Source organism: Anomaloglossus baeobatrachus, chromosome 1 (genome assembly GCF_048569485.1).
Source record: "Anomaloglossus baeobatrachus isolate aAnoBae1 chromosome 1, aAnoBae1.hap1, whole genome shotgun sequence".
Taxonomy (NCBI): Eukaryota; Metazoa; Chordata; class Amphibia; order Anura; family Aromobatidae; genus Anomaloglossus; species Anomaloglossus baeobatrachus.
Window position 1 is genome coordinate 144,433,848 of NC_134353.1, and position 20,575 is coordinate 144,454,422.

The following is a 20,575-nucleotide window of genomic DNA, read 5'->3' on the forward strand; positions in this document are numbered from 1 at the left end:
CTGCAAATAACGTTCCAATACTGTGAATTGACAAAAGTACAATAGCCACGTTTAGGATACAACTAGGTACAGTGAGTGTTTGCTAGTATAATGGCTGAGTTTAAAAAAGTTAGAGTGTGCAATGCAGGCAGATGTCATGCAAATAACGTTCCAATACTGTGAATTGACAAAAGTCCAATAGCCACGTATAGGATGCCACTAGGTACACTGAGTGTTTGCTAGTATAATGGCTTCGTTATAATTAGTTGGAGTGTGCAACGCAGGCAGATGCGCTCTGCAAATGTCTTGGCACTAGTGGGACTATAGCAAAGTCCAATAGCCACGTATAGGATGCCACTAGGTACACTGAGTGTTTGCTAGTAAAATTGCTTAGTTTAAAAAAGTTGTAGTGTGCAATGCAGGCAGACGTGCTCTGCAAATGTCTTTGCACTAGTGGGACTATAGCAAAGTCCAATAGCCACGTATAGGATGCCACTAGGTACACTGAGTGTTTGCTAGTAAAATTGCTTAGTTTAAAAAAGTTGTAGTATGCAATGCAGGCAGACGTGCTCTGCAAATGTATTTGCACTAGTGGGACTATAGCAAAGTCCAATAGCCACGTATAGGATGCCACTAGGTACACTGAGTGTTTGCTAGTAAAATTGCTTAGTTTAAAAAAGTTGTAGTGTGCAATGCAGGCAGACGTGCTCTGCAAATGTCTTTGCACTAGTGGGACTATAGCAAAGTCCAATAGCCACGTATAGGATGCCACTAGGTACACTGAGTGTTTGCTAGTAAAATTGCTTAGTTTAAAAAAGTTGTAGTATGCAATGCAGGCAGACGTGCTCTGCAAATGTATTTGCACTAGTGGGACTATAGCAAAGTCCAATAGCCACGTATAGGATGCCACTAGGTACACTGAGTGTTTGCTAGTAAAATTGCTTAGTTTAAAAAAGTTGGAGTGTGCAATGCAGGCAGATGTGCTCTGCTAATGTCTTTGCACTAGTGGGACTATAGCAAAGTCCAATAGCCACGTTTAGGATGCCACTAGGTACACTGAGTGTTTGCTAGTATAATGGCTTACTTAGAATGAGTTGGAGTGTGCAGAGGACAAGAGGGTACAGTGGCAGGATTGTGGTGCTCTGGGTAGAGGAATGGAAGCCTGCCTTTCTATTCCCTCCTAATGGTGAAATGCAGGGAGGAAATCCCTGACCTGGGCTACACAGACGCTGTTGCTGTTTGCAGGACCTGTCACTTATGGCTCTCTGACCCTGCCGCTTTGAGCCCTTAAAAGGACTGCTAGAATGTGCTCTCCCTAAGCTGTCTAACGCTGTGTATGCAGCGCATACAGCTGTATCGGCTATAGGACTCAGGAGGACGGAGCTGCGACACTGATGTCTGACACCAAAGACGCAGAAGGCAGATAATGGCGTTCGTGAAGAAAATGTCCGGTTTTATAATGCAGGGACATGTGACATGCAGATCCTATCACACATGCCGTTGCTTCTCTGGCTCAAAGTCCACTTAGGTGTGTGTGTGTCTGTGATTGGCTGACATGCTGGCCCGCCCCACAAGACGCGCGCGCTTAGGGAAGGAAGACAAGAAAAAAAAAAAAAAAATGGCGATCGCCATTATAGAAACAGCAGTGATCTGAAGGCGCTGTTCACGCACACTATACACTGAAATGTGATAATAGTTTGATTCACAGAGTGACTTACACTATTACAGCAGAAACCAAGCTAGGATTTAGCTGTTTTTTGGCTGCTAGAACCGTTCTCGAACGTTTCTAGAACTATCGAGCTTTTGCAAAAAGCTCGAGTTCTAGTTCGATCTAGAACATGCCCCAAAATCACTCGAGCCGCGAACTGGAGAACCACGAACCACGAACCGCGCTCAACTCTAATTATGAGTCACAGATTCCTGATCTTGTGGCCCATTCAGAAATCCAATTTAACACTGCCAACCTCACAGAAATGTACTTTTTCAAAGTCTTTTTCTCTGAGAATTTCATAATCATGGTGGGAGAAATAAATTTGTACTCCAAACAATATTTGACTCAAAACCCTGCTTTATAATTTTCTAACTGGAATCTCATTGACGCAGTAGAAATGATGAAGTTTTGGGGCTTTGTTCTTCACATGGGTTTAGTGAAGAAGACAAAAATGCAGTAATACTGGCGTGTTGATGTTTTATATAACATTCCAGTATTCTGCATGGCTATGACTCGTAAATGTTTTGAGGCTATTCACAAATTTTTGCATTTCAATAGTAATGCATATTGTCCCCCCTGAGATTACCCCAATTCTGAAAGACGTTTCAAAATTTCGCAGGTTATTGATCACTTTAGCAACACATTTCTTGAAATGTATATTCCCCAAAAGGATATCTGTGTGACTGAGTCTCTAATACATTTCAAGGTAAGGTTGACATTTTGGCAATACCCAGCAAGAGGGCCAGGTATAGAATTAAACTACAAGCTGTGCAAGGTACTGAAGGAGGGTACTGAAGGAGGGGGGATGCTTTTCACTTGAGCGCCGCACTTTATCGCTAAGGAGACCCCGTGAGCAGATGTGAGTTCTGTTGGGATGCATTGACACTTACTGATTTCTTCAAGCATGTGTCCACCACCCCACTGACAGTCATCATGGACAGTTATTAACACATGCGATACTGGAGTTCACTTGGCTAAACAGAAACGTTCACTTTTATTCTTCATACCAAAATAACAGACATGATCATCTTTCCATTTCCTTTGCTCAGTGGTGAGGTACTTCTTCTCAACCTGTCCTCCCTTGTTATATTGAATCTTGTCCTCAAGCTCCAGGGTCGATGTCTCCATTCCTCCTTTTCCTCACACTTGCGTCCACTGCTGGGCCCTGATGATTCTCTAGCCAGAGAACACTCTAATCCCACTGAGTTCAGCCATAGGCTTCAGACCTGTTGAGGTTACCTCAGGGTTCCCTGACTGGCTGTAGCATCGAAGACATGTCTTCTCTCACTTGAAACTTTTACAAAATGGTCCCCTCGCAAGATGTTCCTACTGTCCACCTTTCCGCATCTGTCTCTTCCCCCTTAACACTTTCTTTTCTACTTTTCTGCTATCCCAGCCAACCACTAGGTGGTGCCTTTTGGAAACAGTCCCAATCTACTGCATCTGGAACATGCACGTAGACAGCATTACATTTTAACATATGCAATACAGAAAACTTTTTTTCCCATTTGAAAAAATACATAGCATAACTAGTAGAGGGACAAGTCCACCTGTTGCAGTGCACCCAATGATTTAGGGTTGTGAAGGGAAGGACACCCAGATTTAACCCCGTGAATGCCCCCCTGTTCTGGGAGTGAGTCGGAACATTGTGTGGCATTTGGTGTACCCATTTGGTAAACATTTGTACATAAATATATTTTGTACTAGCATCCTTCTCTTCAAGTTCCTTTCTACCAAACCTAAAGCAGCTTGAAGTACTATGCACAAAAGTCAAAGTGATCTCCCTAAGTAACTAATTGGGCAGCTGCTCAGAAAGGGTGAGAGCAATATAGCAATGACCATCATTTTTTCACAAATAAAATAAAAAAAATTGTCCTAAATTTACCATTATCATGAAGTACAATATATCATAAAGAAACAATCTCAGAATCACTGGGATCCCTTGAAGCATTCCAGATCTATTACCTCATAGTGCGACACAGGTCAGAATTGAAAAAGTTGGTCTGGTCATGAAGATTAAAATAGGCTGGGAAATGAAGAGGTTAATATTCTCCAAAGATAATTTTTGTGTGACCACATGTGGAAAAATTCTACCATTAGCACCGCCTTAGTATAAACAACAGCAAGACAAGCATCTGTACGCAAAATGGAAATTTTTGGACAGTTTGTAAAATTTTATCAACCTGAAAAGTCTTTTAGTGTAGAGTTGGGTTAAATATACTGTCTGTTAGTAAAAGTTACCACTTATTTCTCTACTAACTAGATAATATGATAGGGAATAGATTGTGTATAAAAAGCTCAAAAGTAGAGATGAGCAAATCAATCAACTTTAACACTAATTTCCCAAATAATTGCAGGTCACATAGAAATTGAATCCTGTGACCAACCCAAAAAAAGAGAAATATTAAATAAATCTCCATTTTATGCTTATACAGCGTAGGGAGGTCATAGTATACAGCTTATTCCACCTCGGGATAGAAAAATCCCTAATCTAATAGTGATGTACTACTTTTGTGCTTAAATTTAAAATGGTAGTGCTAGTTTTGGAAGTTCAGTACCTTTATAGTCACTCAGTGTGACTGTATTGGTTGAGTTGTGGTATACTGCAGTAATGGCACCTTTATGAACAGCAATTTTTTTATTCTTCAAGCACTGCAAAAAGGACAAGAGTCCTTCAGTTATATTTTTGTAAGGAAAACTTAATCCTGAAATCATGGCTGTGTTAGGCTTGTTTCACACGTAAGTGAAAAACACAGACTTTTTCACTGACATGTTAAAAACACATACGCATACCCATGTGCAATCCGTTATCTGTGATCCATGATAGCACATGGAGATAAACTCACCTGTCCTCGCTCCTGCTGTCCATGGTGCTGAAGTCTCCTGGATGTTGTGTCTCTCATGACTGCAGATACTTACGGCTGTGCAGTGCATAACTGCATATGTATAAGAATAATTAGCCGGCTAGGAAGTAGGAGAGAGCAGTGGCCGGAGACAGCGTCTCTGTATAAGGTGAGTTTAAAAAGCTTTTAATTTTTAATGTGTTTCTCTGGTACGTGTATCATGGATCACACCATAGTGTGGTCCATGGGACATCAGTGATGCTAGAAAAAAACAGACAAGTCTCCGTACGGAAATCACGGACACGCATGTATGGCGCATGGAGACACGGTCAGTGAAAAATCACTGATGTGTGCGCAGACCCATGTATTTTAATGGGTCTGCGTATGTCCGTGATTCTGGTACGTATAAAAAAAGCACATACATACCAAAATCACTGACGTGTGAAACAGGCCTTACAGAAAGTTTACTTCTTGCATTTTTAAACAGGAAAGCCATTTTTTAGTAAAGAGAACAATCTCCATAATCCATACTTTTAGACACAACTGTGTCCACCTCATAAAAGTGTGCATGTTGAAAAAAAAATATATGCACTAAGGGCAAAGATTGCCAAAGTTAGAAGGAAAGACTACAACACACTGCAAAACACAAAGAGCAGGGGCTTAGAAAACTTTTTTTTTATTTTGAGGAAGTAGGACACTTAGGCAGGAAAAGTCTATGCACTAAGTGCAAGGGCTGAAAAAGTTTACCCATGTGGGTATACATCTATAAACACATTAGAGAGCTGTCACTCAGCATGGGGGCAGATCTGACTAAAACCAATCAGAGGGAGAAGCAGTGAATATGTGATGAGGCTAATGAGTGGTAGGGAAAAAGAATGAGAGGCAGCGGAGCAGTGTGACAGCTGTGCCACGCCAGGATCAGTGAGTATGAAGCACTTAGAGAGAGACACTTGCAATATATTGTGTACAAAATGGTGACGGCCAGCCAATCACAGTAATGCCATAGCCAAGTTGGCTGCAGAATTACTGTGATTGGTTAAGAAGCCCAATGTTTTTAGTGGCTGCAAATCAGCCACCAAAATGGCTGGTTGGGACATCCGAATATAGCGAGGCGAATACACCATTACTCGCACTATAAAGAATAGTCCGAGTACCGTACTATTCTGAGAATAGCGAATAGTAATGATTATACTCACTCATCATTGTCATTGTATATTCTTTTGTTCCTGATGCTTAACTTTTAAATGAACTTTGCATAAAGAAGTACTGTTACATTTTTACTGGATACCACAAGAGTTATTAAGCCCCCGGTGGCACTAAAAACCCTCTCTGACAAAACAATAGCGGCAGGGCGGACCAGTACCTCCATGGCATACTGTAGAGAGACAGTTTATGCCACATCTACAGCTTGGATACCCAAAAGTTATACAACACAGAGGAATCAAGAAACACAGTGGTATGGTTAGCTAGGTACTCCTTCATAATCTTTCAAAACTTTTCACGTCTTGTCAGACTACCCTGTGCATGAGGGCCTGGGCACTGGGAGAGTCAAATGAAACTGCCCCAGACTTTTGATAGTATTCCCCAGCCTATGTTGGACCTTGTGTGTGTGTCCCTCATCTCTCCTCCTTCATTGCCCAAGGATCTATGACCTCTGCCGCCAGCATTGTCGAAATGTTTGTTCTAATTGTTCAACTAGGACCTTTTGGTATTGCACCATTTTACTAGCTCTCTACGCTGTAGGATGGAGAGATGGAAAGATCTCCTTGTAATGTGGGTGGATAAGGGTGAACAACCAGTATTAAGTATTAAGTACTGGCCAAAATGTGCATAACATGAGATTCACCAGAAAGGCAATGGGACATAAAGTTAGCCATGTGTTCCAGACTTACAACAGGCAAGACTTCCTTGTCCCCAGCAGGAAGATGCCTCCCCATCTCTTCCTCATCCCTTTCTTCCTCCTCATTCCCTTCAGCCCTTCCCTGCTGAACAGATGGGGTCAAGATGTGATAGTGCAGGCAACAATCTCCTGTACCTCATGCACCTTCTTCCCCTTAATTGCCTCTGCCTCATTATTATCCAATCCTCGCTGAGAATATGGGGAGGCTGGGAAGTATTACTCTATGTACTTTCTTCCTCCTTTCCCACTTGGTCCACATGCAATATCTTCAACTTTAATTGTGACTATGGAGCATTTGATTAGACATAGAAGTGGGAAGGTTATACTGATTATGGCATTATCGCCCCTCTCACAATCTTGGTTGATACCTCAAAGTATTGTAGAACATCACAGATGTCAGATATCCATGTCCACTTGTTGGTTCTTATGTGCAAGGCTGACCGGATTAGCAATAGGCATGTTGTAGCTGGTATTCAACTACTGTCCACTGCTTCTCACAAAGCCTTGCCAACATTTGTAATGTGGAGTTCCAGCATGTAGGCACATTGCATGTACCGCCCTGGGGCTCGGCCGGCTGCCGAGCCACTCAGATCCATGCTCGTCGGTGGGTGGCTCGAGCTCTTCACGGACCCGGGGGTCACGTTGCTCTGAAAGGGGGTTGGCGCTACACGTAGGGACTTCGGTGGGGAGGTCCACGGCTGGAGCCGCGGTGGTTTGTAGGGGATTTAAGTTCGTGACGCCACCCACGGGTTGTGGTGAATGGATGGACACCACCGCTGATGATGGTCCCGGGGGCCTGAGGGAGTTGCTGAGGCGAGGGTATGGATGCGTGCTGGAGTGTCGGTGTGGTGTGGCGCAGTGCACAGCCCGAAGGCACTGGTGCACTCACTATGATAAACATGCTGGAGTCTCTGGTAAACCAAACAAGATGGTGAACGGTGCCCGCAGCTGGCTGCAGTTTTCCCCTTAACAGGTTGGTGGTTTCCACCTTTCTCCTGCACCTTGCTTGTGTAGAAATCACAACTCCTATGCCTGAGCAACGGTAGTCCGCTCCCCGGCTTGATATGTGTCAGTAGAGCCCTCTATGCCCGCAGACGCTGGCCCCTCGGGTCTCTATGCCTGGGCGGTGGCTTTAACCCTATGGTTGGTCTGTTATCTTCAGTCGGGTCTTATGTGGGAAAGGTCCTAAAGTCCAGTCCTCAATCAGTTGATTTGGCTCAGCCCGGTTGTTTCTGGGCCTCGTACTGGGTCTGAGTACCCCTCCTGGTGCTCCAGTTTCCAATCGATTCCCCGGTTCGCTACCGGCGGGCCACCGCCCGTCCCCGGTCCCTACAGTTCCACCGGCTGTAATCCCAGCTCCTGCAGCCGGTCACCACCGTCTGCCTCCTTGCCAGAGGTGAGTGGGCTCGAACCCAGACACCTGGTATAGACTATGGCAGACCTAGGCACAGGTCTGCCCTTGAACTTCACTCCACTCCATTTCACTGTCAAGACTAGATTAGACTCCTGTTTTTCCCGCCTCAGGGCCTGTGAACTCCTCAGTGGGCAGAGCCAACTGCTTGGCTCTGCCCCCCGGTGTGAACATCAAACCTGGAGGGGGGTGACAAGGGTTTTGTAGTTTGGCTGCTGTCACCTTACTAAGGGGGGTGGGTGTGTGTACGGGACTACCTGGGACGACCTGGATAGTCCCGGGCATCACATTCCCCCTTGGTTTAATGCAGACCATCCGCGGGCTGCCTTTCCACCATCGGTTTATTTTGTGCTTTGTGACTGTAAAAGATTAAACAGGTTTACAAGTATAATAACTTTTGTATAAACTTCAAGGATATTTTCAAATCTTCCCTTACGGGAGGCACATTCTTAAACGTTGCAACATGTAACATTGTTATTAACATGGGAATGGGAACGGGTCCTTCGGTCACCCACCCAAACAAACCTAGCCTTGATGCTGCCCCTAAGAAGCGGGAAGCACCCTTTTTCCCCAGTCCAGGAACGGGCCCAGGTGTTGTTTAACGGAACAAGTACAGGATTTCAAACCTGTTTGTCTCTCAGGGGCACCACGTCCAGGGGATCCCTGACCCGGAGGATCGCCACCGATTGCAGTGGTGACGGGGCCTCGGCCATCTCTTTCCCGCAGGCCCATCCTCCAGTCTGCCTCTCCAGAGGTCGTGAAACGGGACAGGCCGGTTATGGGAATTATTTACAAACCCAATAGTTTTTGGGTGGCCTGCAAGTTCTCGGCCTTGTCTCTTTTAAATGGGGCAAAAACAGGGCAACGGGCAGTATGATCCCAACGGGGACTGTGTTCACCTTGGCAGCCGGGATCCGCTACCTTTTAATTTCATCTTCTTTAAACAGCAATTTCTTGGCGCAGCTTTCGTTGCTGCCGCTCCCTATACAGAGCGCCGGCTGCCTGCTCCGGGTCAGCCTGTGTGGGGGACGGGCCCAGCCAGAACCCCTCCGTGCCGACTACGACCGGCACCTGAGGTAATGAGGGACCCCACTGTGACGTGGCCTGCTCTGCCGCCTGGCAGCTACATTCCCGCCGTGCCTCAGCCGAGGCCGGGTGTCTGGGAGCAGTCAACGTGACTTGCGGTGCCAGCTGCTGGTCGAGGATCGCTTCCGTTGCGGCCGGGTGGACTGCCGGAGCTGTCATCATCTGGAGCACGGCTTCCTCTGGGACCGCTGGTGCGTCCAAGTCGGGACGAGTTACTATCTGGACGCGGGTGCAACGTGGGGCCGGTATAGGGGTTGGAGCGATGACGGGCTGACTACTGGCATCTTCTGCAGGCGGATCTTTGCAGGCTGGTAGAACGGGCTCCACTGCCGGTATTGGTGGCAGCGGACCGAGCGGGGGAGCTACATGTAGCGACTTTGGTGGGGAGGTCCACGGCCAGAGCCGTGATGGTTTGTATGGGATTTAAGTTTGTGATGCCACCCACGGGTTGTGGTGAATAGATGGACACCACTGCTGCCATTGATGAGGCTCCCGGGGATGGTGTTGCACAGCTTGGTGTTGACCCCCTCCGTTGGTAGGGGGATGATGGTCCCGGGGGCCCGAGGGAGGTGCAGAGGCGAGGGGATGGATATGTGCTGGGGTATCAGTGCGGTGCGGCGCTGTGCACCGCCAGAAGGCACTGGTGTACTCACTATGATAAACACGCTGGAGTCTCTGGTAAGCCAAACAAGATGGTGAACGGTGCCCGCAGCCGGCTGCAGTTTTCCCTTTAACAGGTTGGTGGTTTCCGCCTTTCTCCTTCACCTCGCTTGTGTAGAAATCACGACTCCTATGCCTGAGCAACGGTAGTCCGTTCCCTGGCTTGATATGTGTCGGGAGAGCCCTCTTTGCCCGCAGACGCTGGCCCCTCGGGTCTCTATGCCTGGGCGGTGGCTTTACCCCTATAGTTGGGCTGTTGTCTTCAGCCGGGTCTTATGTGGGAAAGTTCCTAAAGTCCAGTCATCGATCAGTTGATTTGACTCAGCCCGGTTGTTTCTGGGCCTCGTACTGGGTCTGAGTACCCCTCCTGGTGCTGCGGTTTCCAATCAGTTCCCCGGTTCGGTACCGGTGGGCCACCGGCCATCCACGGTCCCTACGGTTCCACCGGCTGTAATCCCAGCTCCTGCAGGTGGCCACCACCGTCTTCCTCCTTGCCAGAGGTGACTGGGCTCCAACCCAGACACCTGGTATAGACTATGGCAGACCTAGGCACAGGTCTGCCCTTGAACTTCACTCCACTCCACTTCAATGTCAAGACTAGACTAGACTCTTGTTTTTCCCGCTTCAGGGCCTGTAAACTCCTCAGTGGGCAGAGCCAACCGCCTGGCTCCGCCCCCCTGGTGTGAACATCAAACCCGGAGGGGGGTGACTAGGGTTTTGTAGTTTGGCTGCTGTCATCTTACTAAAGTTGGGGGGGTGGACGGGACTACCTGGGATGACCTGGCTAGTCCAGGGCGTCACATTGCACACCAGTCAGTGAGCTGGTACTTGCAAAAGCTGCTGCAGCACTTCAACACTGGCAGCAGCTGTAGCTTATTTGTGGAAATGGGCACACATGCTATGTACCATCACAAGTACCTAAGAAAAATGTGGGTGGGTTTTCAGAACTTACGGAATCTCTAATTTCAGCATGTGGGCAAGGTATGTTAAGTGTGTGAGCTTGCCAAGCTTCAGAGTTGCCACCGGGTTATGTCCTTTGTCACACATGAACCATGCCTGGTTGGAGGGTAAGCGGTGAGAGACACAGATTTGTCTGGTCTGTTAGATCTTTTAACAACTCTGCGACAGTGTTCTGTTTGTCACCTAAAGCTTTGAGTTTCAGCAAAGCCTGTTGCTGTTTCTCTGAGACAGTGCTGTAGTGCTTCCAACTTTCTACAGATATGGATGATGTGCTCCTAGATGACACTTTAGACATGAAGGATGATGAGGAGGAGGGGGTTCTGGAACTGATGTAGGAGGTGTCAGAAACCCCAATAAATCTAGCACCTGCAATCCTCAACATTGGTAGTATGGATGCAATCCAAGGGTCCAAATTGGTCTCAGCTTTTGTGTGTTATCATGGAAATGTAGCGTCCCTGGCCAGAAGCACTTATCCACATGTCGATAGTTCAGTGGAATTTCCCAGCTGCTGCGATTGTGAGGGCATGGTTGATGTTATTGGACAAGTGATGGTATAGTGTGGAGACGACACATGGTGAAAAATAGTGGTGGCTTGGGACCAAGACCAAGAGACTGCCACTGCCATCAGGTTGTCAAAAGCCTCAGTGTCCACAAGCTTAAACTGCAACTTTTCCAGGGAAAGCGTCTAGGGGCTCGATATTTCCTTTTGCATTCCATGGCCTGGGATAGGTTTATCTGAACGCTGCCCTGGAACAAAGAACAGAACATGGTTGATGATGGTGCTTGTGAAAGTGCAACGACATTTGCAGGGTGAGAGGCATATGGGCCTGCATCATGGACAGTTGACTGGAAAGCACGTACCATAGGGGAAGAGGTAGTAGTATCATTCGCAGACATTAAATGTGGACTAAGGCGTTCAGTCCACTTAGTCAAGTGAAGATGACATGTGTCGGAGCAATGCAGTAGAGGTCAGGCTGGTAGTGGTCTGGCCCCTGCTGATCTTGGTATGGCACCACAGACACTGATGCAAATGATGATGATTTTAAATATGTGTGCTTTGCTGGCATTTAGTATCTATGACTTATAGTGCAAGCAGTGCTGGAAATGGGTCAGAGGGCTTTCCAGCCGAAAATATCTTTTTAACCGTGTCTGAATAAACGTTGTGAAGATTTTGTCACGGTCTCTCACATTCTTTCCTTTTGTGGAACATATTTTTGTACTTTACTGCTTGGGGCAGCAGATTCATGTGAGGACCACCAGATCTATGGAGTTTGGACTTTATATACTTGAGATGAGTTCCCTAATCTTTTTCACTTTTTTTCTCTTGAAGAATAAAACAGTAGAATGAAAGACAGTGATAAAGACTGACTTTTTATAAATTGCTTTCTCAAGAATTGCTTTTTGGTCTTGTGCCTCTGCATGTTTATTTTTGTGACATAAGGGGTTTACAGACATGACATGTCACAAGTTCACAGTAATGACCTATTATACAGTAATGGATGACAACTGACTGCAGAAGCTCATCACGTAATCTTATGACATTGGCAACACCTCCTTGCGACGCACTTGTAAACAACATAAGGGATGAGTGATCTATGTTCACATCTTCATTAAGAGTTTTTTGTGAATACTGTCTTGTCATGTCATATTTTGTGGGTACAGTATTTATAAAAGATGATTCCTAACTGTTGAACTCATTTACTGGTGGCAGTCATAAATTCACGTTTTTCCTGATAGAGCCAAACTAAGAAAGAAAATGTAGATTATGAAAATTAGCCACAGCTTTAACCCCTTTACGACCGCCGATACGCCTTTTAACGGCGGTAAATAAGGGTACTTTTTCCGATCCGCCGCTTTTTAACGGCGGTCGGAAAAAAGGGTCTAGCGCCCCCCAGAGTCAGAAAATTTCCGGGGTCTCAGCTGCCGGGGGTAGCTGAGACCCTGGAGATCATGATTCGGGCCGGTTTTTCCGGTCCCCGCTCACCTGATGACCGGTATACACCGTATACCGATCATCAAGTTATAGTAAATGACCGCGCCGGTAAAAAATGATTTATCTCCCATCTGGCATGATCAAACATGCCAGATGGGAGATAAATCTTTTTCCCGGTTCCCTCCGGTCCCCCGGTGTCCCCAAAGTGCCCCCCCCGACCCCCAACCCCCTCCCGAAAATCCAAGATGGCCGCGCGCACCGGCGATCACAGCAGCGCGCCAGCCGCATTTCCACTGTTCCTATGGTTTCTGTCGTATGTGCCATAACACATACAACAGAAACCTGCTCCCTAGGCCCTGCCGGGTCCCCCCCTACCCCCCCCTGGTGTTCCCCGGTGTCCCCCGGTGTCATACATACCTGTCGCAGCTCTGATCCCCCGCGGCCCCCTCCTCCGGCTCCTTCTCAGCAGACTCCGGTCACATGAGCAGAGCGCAGCTGTCAGCTTCCTGTGTTCAGGACGCTGGCTGCTGCTGCTGCTCGGCACACTGCAGCTGTGACCCGGGGAGGGTGGGTGCAGATTCTTTGCACCCACTCTCCTCAAATGGAGGGTCTGCCCTCCTAGAAAATGGGGGATACGTTCCCTGAACGTGCCCCCCATATTCTAGAAGGTCCAGAGGCGACGTGGGACATCCAAATGGATTATTGTGGATTTTTTTTTTTTCTTTTCAATAAATTGGTCAATCAGGGAATGTTTGGGGGAGTGTTTTTTCAAATAAATTTTTTTTTGTTGTCAATTTTTTTTTATTACTGTCAATTAGTTATGTCGGGTATCTGATAGACGCCGTGACATAACTAATTGCTGGGCTTGATGCCAGGTGACATTACACACCTGGTATCAACCCCATTCATTACCCCGTTAGCCAACGCACCAGGGCGCGGGATGAGCTGGGGCGAAGCGCCAGAATTGGCGCATCTAATGGATGCGCCACTTCTGGGGCGGCTGCGGCCTGCTATTTTTAGGCTGGGAAGAGTCCAATAACCGTGGCTCTTCCCATCCTGAAAATACCAGACCCCAGCTGTCAGCTTCACCTTGGCTGGTGATCTAATTTGGGGGGACCCCACGTTTTTTTTTTTTTTTTTAATTATTTATTTATAAATAATTAAAAAAAAAAAACAGCTTGGGGAGCCCTCCAAATTGATCACCAGACAAGATGAAGCTGTCAGCTGTGGTTTGCAGGCTACAGCTGTCTGCTTTACCCTAGCTGGCTATCAAAAATAGGGGGGACCCCACGTCATTTATTTTAATTCTTTTTTTTTTTTTTGGGCTAAATACAAGGCTAGGCATCCTTTAGTGTCACATGAAAGGCACTAAAGGGCGCCAGCTTAGAATATGCAGGGGGGTGGGACGTTATATATGTTTGACATCTATCCATTCATCCATTGTAGCATTTTACGCTGTGTGCCCACAATCAGGGTTTGCAACATTTTGGACGCAGAGTGTTTTCCCTGCGTCCATAACGCTGCGTTGTGCATTAGAAGCACAGTGGCAGGATTTTTAGAAATCCCGTGCCCACTGTGTTTCTTTTCTCCGCAGCATAAATCGACCTGTGGCGCAGCTTCCCGAGCCTCAGGATGTCAATTTATGCTGCGGAGATGAGTGCTTTCTGCAGGTAGAATAGAACTAAAGTCCACAGCAGCCTGAACCCAAATCGTGGGCATGGGCAGCTGCGTTCTCCCGTGGACAACACTCACATTTCTGCAGGAGGCTGACACTGTGTACTAGACGCCGTGTCGCTGGATCATGGCCACATAGCCTAAAGGTCGCTTTACACACTGCGATATCGGTCCCGATATCGCTAGCGTGGGTACCCGCCCCCATCTGTTGTGCGACATGGGCAAATCGCTGCCCGTGCCGCACAACATCGCGCAGATGCGTCACACATACTTACCTGCCCGGCGACATCGCTGTGACCGGCGAACCGCCTCCTTGCTAAGGGGGCGGTCCGTGTGGCGTCACAGTGACGTCACTGAGCGGCCGCCCAATAGAAGCGGAGGGGCGGAGATGAGTGGCCGGAACATCCCGCCCACCTCCTTCCTTCCTCATAGCGGCCGGGAGGCAGGTAAGGAGAGGTTCCTCGTTCCTGCGGCGTCACACATAGCGATGTGTGCTGCCGCAGGAGCGACGAACTACATTGTTACTGCTGCTGTAACGATAATCGAGAATGGACCCCCATGTCACCGATGAGCGATTTTGCACGTTTTTGCAACGATGCAAAATCGCTCATCGGTGTCACACGCAGCAACATCGCTAATGCGGCCGGATGTGCGTCACCAATTCCGTGACCCTAACGACTCCGCATTAGCGATGTCGCAGCGTGTAAAGCCCCCTTAACAGTGAGAAATTTGTTGCTACAGCAACAGTTTTGTGAAGTACCTGTGGATTCAAAATGTTTACTATACTCCTGAATAAAATCCTTGAGGGGTCCAGTTTCCAAAATGAGGTCACTTGTGGGGGGTTTCTGATGTATAGGTGCCCAAGGGGCCCTGCTAATGTGACATGGTGCGCGCAATTTACTTCAACTTTTCCAAAATTCAAATGGTGCTCCTTCCATTCCAAGCCCTCCCATTTATCCAAACAAAGGTTTTTGGCCACATGTGGGGTATCCCTGCGCTCACAAGAAATTAGATAACAACCTGTGGGGTACACGTTTTGTTGTTGCCTCTTGAAAAAGTGAAAAATGTGTCGCTAAATCAACATTTTTGTGAAAAAAATGAAAATTTCAATATGGCAACCTAAGCTTATCAAATTCTGTGAAGTATTCGTGGATTCAAAATGCTCAATATACACCTAGATTAAAGCCTTGAGGGGTCTTATTTCCAGAATGGGGTCACTTGTGGGGGACCTCCACTGCTTAGGCACCTCAGGGGTTCTCCTAATGCAACATGGCGTCCGCTATTGATTCCAGCCAATTTTGCAGTCAAATTACACTCCTTCTCTTCTGAGCCCTGTAGTGTGCCCAAACAGTTGATTTCCACCACATACAAGATATCAACAAACTCAGGAGAAATTGCGCAATAAATTTCATGGTGATTTTTTTCCTGTTACCCTTGTGAAAAAAAAAGCTACCTGGTTGAAGTAACAATTTTGTGGTAAAATTTTATTTTTTTATTTTCATGGCTCAACGTTATAAACTTCTGTAAAGCACCTGGGGGTTCAGGGTACTCACCAAACATCAAGATAAATTCCTTGAGGGGCCTAGTTTCCAATATGGGGTCACTTGTGGTGTTTTTTTGCTGTTTACGTACCTTAGGGGTCCTCCAAATGCGACATGGTGCCCGCAATCTTTTTCAGCCAAATTTCCTTTCCAAAATTCAAATATTGCTCCTTCCGTTCCAAGCCCTCCCATTTCTCCAAACAAAGGTTTCAGACCACAAGTGAGGTATCACCGCGCTCATAAAAAAGTGGGTAACAAACATTGGGGTCAAATTTTTGGAATTACCTCTTGAAAAAGTGAAAAAATTGATGCTAAAGCAACATTTTTGAGAAAAAAATGAAAATTTTCAATGTGACAACGTAACGTTATCAAAATCTGTGAAGTACCTGTGGATCCAAAATGCTCACTATACCCCTAGATAGAAGCCTTAAGGGGTCTAGTTTCCAAAATGGTGTCACTTGTAAGGGGTTTCTGCTGTTTAGGTACCTTAGCGGACATGTAATTGCAACATGGTGCCCGCAATCTATTTCAGCCAAATTTGCTTTCCAAAATTCAAATATTGCTCCTTCTGTTCCGAGCCCTCCCATTTGTCCAAACAAAGGTTTCTGACCACATGTGGGGTATTGGCGCGTTCATAAGAAAGTGGGTAACAAGTTTTGGGGTTCATTTTGTTGTGTTATTTCTTCTAAAAGTGAATAAATTTGGGGTAGAGCAACATTTTAGGTAAAATTTTATTTTTTGCTTTTTTTCATTCCACTTTGCTTTAGTTCCTGTGAAGCACCTGAAGTGTTAATAAACTTCTTGGATGTGGTTTTGAGTACTTTGAGGGGTGCTGTTTTGAGAATGGTGTCACTTTTAGGTATTTTCTGTCACTTAGGCCTCTCAAAGTCACTTCAAATGTGATGTGGTCCCTAAAAAAATGGTTTTGTGAATTTTGTTGAAAAAATGGGAAATTGCAGATGAACTTTGACCCCTTCTAACTTCCTAACCCCAAAACATTTTGTTTCAGAAATTGCGCTAATGTAAAGTAGACATGTGGGAAATGTTATTTATTAACTGTTTTGTGTGACATAACTCTCTGGGTTAAGGGCATAAAAATTAAAAGTTTGAAAATTGCAAAATTTTCAAAATTTTCATCAAATTTCCGATTTTTTCACAAATAAAAGCAAAAAAATTCGTTCTAAATTTATAACTATCATGAAGTACAATATGTCACGAAAAAACAATGTCAGAATCATTGGGATCCGTTGAAGCGTTCCAGAGTTATGACCTCATAAAGTGACACTGGTCAGAATTGCAAAAAATGGCCTGGGCATTAAGTACAAAACTGGCTTCGTCCTAAAGGGGTTAATATAAGAAGTAAGACAAAACCCAATTACTGTACTTTAGATGTTATATGTAAAACTAAAAACAGAAGAAAATAATGACACTTAATTATGTAGATCCATGTACATGATGATTACAATGTTCCCTGTGAAGACAATAACATAGTCATTATCACTCAATAATGGTGGAACTGCTAATTATAGGTTTGTAAAGGGCAAGAATATTGATATATTCAACGCATCAACGTGTTTTATGATTATAATTCACTAGGCACAAGTCCACTAATATACTCACTGTTGTTTGAGTGAATGTTTGCATCCAATTTTGTACTTTTTCCTTTCTTACATCTCTTAGTTAACCTTAGCATAGTGTAAGGTGGTCACTGGTAAAATAGGGGAGGTATGTTTCGCTGGGATTATTAGCTTCAGTGATGAGAAAACAAATGTATGCTCTAGTATTTTAACTTTTAATAGGGGCGGGGGTTTCGTGAACAGCTAAAGTGATGGGTGGGTGGGATGGCTGTTCACCATATCTTCAACTAAAGGGTACTCTGCACGTTGCGACATTGCTAGCATTTGCTAGCGATACTGAGCACGATAGTCCCCGCCCCCGTCGCACATGTGATATCTTGTGATAGCTGCCATAGCGAACATTATCGCTACGGCAGCTTCACACACACTTACCTGCCCTGTGACGTCACTCTGGCCGGCGACCCGCCTCCTTCCTAAGGGGCAGGTCGTGCAGCGTCACAGCGACGTCACATGGCAGGCGGCCAATAGAAGCGGAGGGGCGGAGATGAGCGGGACGTAAACATCCCGCCCACCTCCTTCCTTCCACATTGGCGGTGGAGGCAGGTAAGGAGATGTTCCTTGCTCCTGCGGCTTCACACACAGCGATATGTGCTGCCGCAGGGACGAGGAACAACATCGTATCTTCTATTGGTGTGACATTATGGAAATGTCTGACGCTACACAGATCACCGATTTACGACGCTTTTGCGATCATTTATCAGCACATCTAGGCTTTACACGTTGGAACATCGTTACCGGCGACGGATGTGCATCACTTTCGATTTGACCCCAACGATATCGCAGTAGTGATGTCGCAACGTGCAAAGTACCCCTTAGAGTGTGGTCCAGGAGGTAAAGCTAAACCTCTGGAATCACTCGGTATTCTGTGTAAGGAGGTTTGTATCACACAGGTAGAAGAGAAGACCGGGTTTATGCCGCGCTAAAAACCACTGATCCGTGTAAATTAAAAGATTTCCTTTTTATTTGACAGTTCCTACGCATTTCAGAGACATCCGTCTCCTTCCTCAGGAAAAGAAATCCAGAAAAGAAAGCAGATTTCTTTTCCTGAGGAAGGAGACGGATGTCTCTGAAACGCGTCCGACATAAACACCAAAAAATGTTTTAAGCTAATCAGTGTTTTATTGTCATATAAAACATTCCTACATTTTTTTGGTTTCTGACTTTTGTTCCTCTTGAATTATCACTTTATTTACCTGCAGCTCAAGCAAACTTGATTTTTTCATTTCCTTGGCTGCCAAACCTCACAGTCAGAGCTGGCACCACCTGGCCTCACTGTCCAGTCCCGCCCTCTACACACTCATTGGCTGTCAGTAGTCTGCCAATAACTAGCCGAGGACAATATGGGCACATATAATGTAGTAATGTACCCATCCTATAGAAATGCCCCCATCCTGTAATGTGCCCATCTTGTAATAAATGTGCCCATCCTATAGTATTGTGCCCCATCCTTCTGCTCATTCTGTAGTAGTGTCCCCTTTCCTGGTCCTCTTCTTGTAGCAATGCTCCATAATGTAATAGTGTCCCCTATTGTTCCATTCTTCACACATGCAAAAAAACCAAAGCCAAATCCTTCTCACTTGTCCTGCTTACCTCGGTGCCCTGTTTGCTTCTTGCGTCCGCAGTCCCCTTGCTGATCGCTGCCTGTGCAGGGGCCTCCTCTGACAGCACTTTATATTAAAGGACAGATTCCCGTGCGCTGCGCAGGGATGAGCTTTCTATGTAGCTTCTCCAGTGATCCACTGCTGGGCTCTGATTGGCCGGCAGCTGATCATTGCAGCAGCTGTATACAGAGCTCGTATCTGCGCAGCGCCCGGGAATCTGTCCTCTGATATAAAGCACTGACTGCACAACCCCAGCACAGGCAGCAATCAGCAAGTGGGCTGCGAGCCTGTGCGCTGCAAGCAGCATCGGGGGCCACATGCAGCCTACTGGCAGAGTCTTTGAGACCACTGCACTATGAAATGTGTGGGAGGGTGTGGGGGAAGGTGGGCGGGAACTCCAAGCACGGTACCCGCCCAGCTGGGCAGATACATGAAGTCGGCTGTGAAGCCCATCAACAAGATCCTGCCTTTGTTGACTTGACATCACAGGAAGCAACAAAATCACGGAAGGAGTGGTCACATGACCACTATGAGCTGGAAGAGAGGGGCTGGCAGCAGTACAGGTATGTAGTCGCTATCTACTTACCTGCCCTAATGTAGCCCAATAGTGAAATGACAAAAAAAAGTCAAAATAAGCCGGATAACCCCTTTAAGTTAACATTTGGTCCTAACCAGCCAAAGCCATTGACATCGTCTGGCCTACAGGAGCAAATCGCCCTTATGACACAGGTCCAAAAATGTAGCCAGGACCACCCCATATTTCCTGTGGCATTCCAGGGCACGAAAGAACAGCACCTCGCCCACAACTACTACCTCATGTCCCATTACAAGTGATGTAGTTGGCAGAATTAGCCTTGCTTCTGGAAGACCTGAATGATGCAGAGAAGGATCTGGTTAAATGGAAGACAGACTGCTACGTGGTCGAAGAAGGCACAAAACATAGGCAGTAAGGTAGAGGATAGTGGTCCCATTGTAGAACTGTAAGTGTGCAAAGGATAGTACAGCCTTCTAAAGACTACACCTGTAGGAGAGGGTGCCATTCCTCGAAATATTATACCATTGGGAGAATCGTCTGCCCCTGATGAGAGAGAAGGCCCACTCATTACTTAGTGACAGTAAAGAACAGCCATAGACTTGGAGAAAATGGGATGGTGAGCAGGAAGAGATCCCGCCTTGCGAAAGGAAGAGCTGTGATGCAGGCTGCTTGGAGGTGAGTGGGACAGTGCCATGTGCCTGTAGGACAATGCATTGAAAGTAACCCAGGCAAAACCACTGAGAGCTACAGGAGCTGAAGATAATGGCATCTTCAGAGAAGAGATAGAGGTAGGCCTCTGGTGTTGGAGAAGGAAGCAGTTGCTTGCATTAGTTGGTGGAGCATGAGTTTCAGCATGACCCAATGGAACGAATGATGGCAAGCAAAGTTAGTGGTATTCTGATGCTGCTGTAGAAGGTACTGTGTATGACAGTGTACTCCATGTCCTGGAATGTCGTGGAGCTGGAAAGGTCTGAAGATTGCACCCCGTAATATGTGGCCAGGTGGCTTGACAGTGGTCAGAAGAGGACTGTTAAGAAAATGAGTTGGATGTCCAGTGGCCTGTTTCATGCTAGTCGCAGCATCTGGACAGTTGTGAAGTCCTTG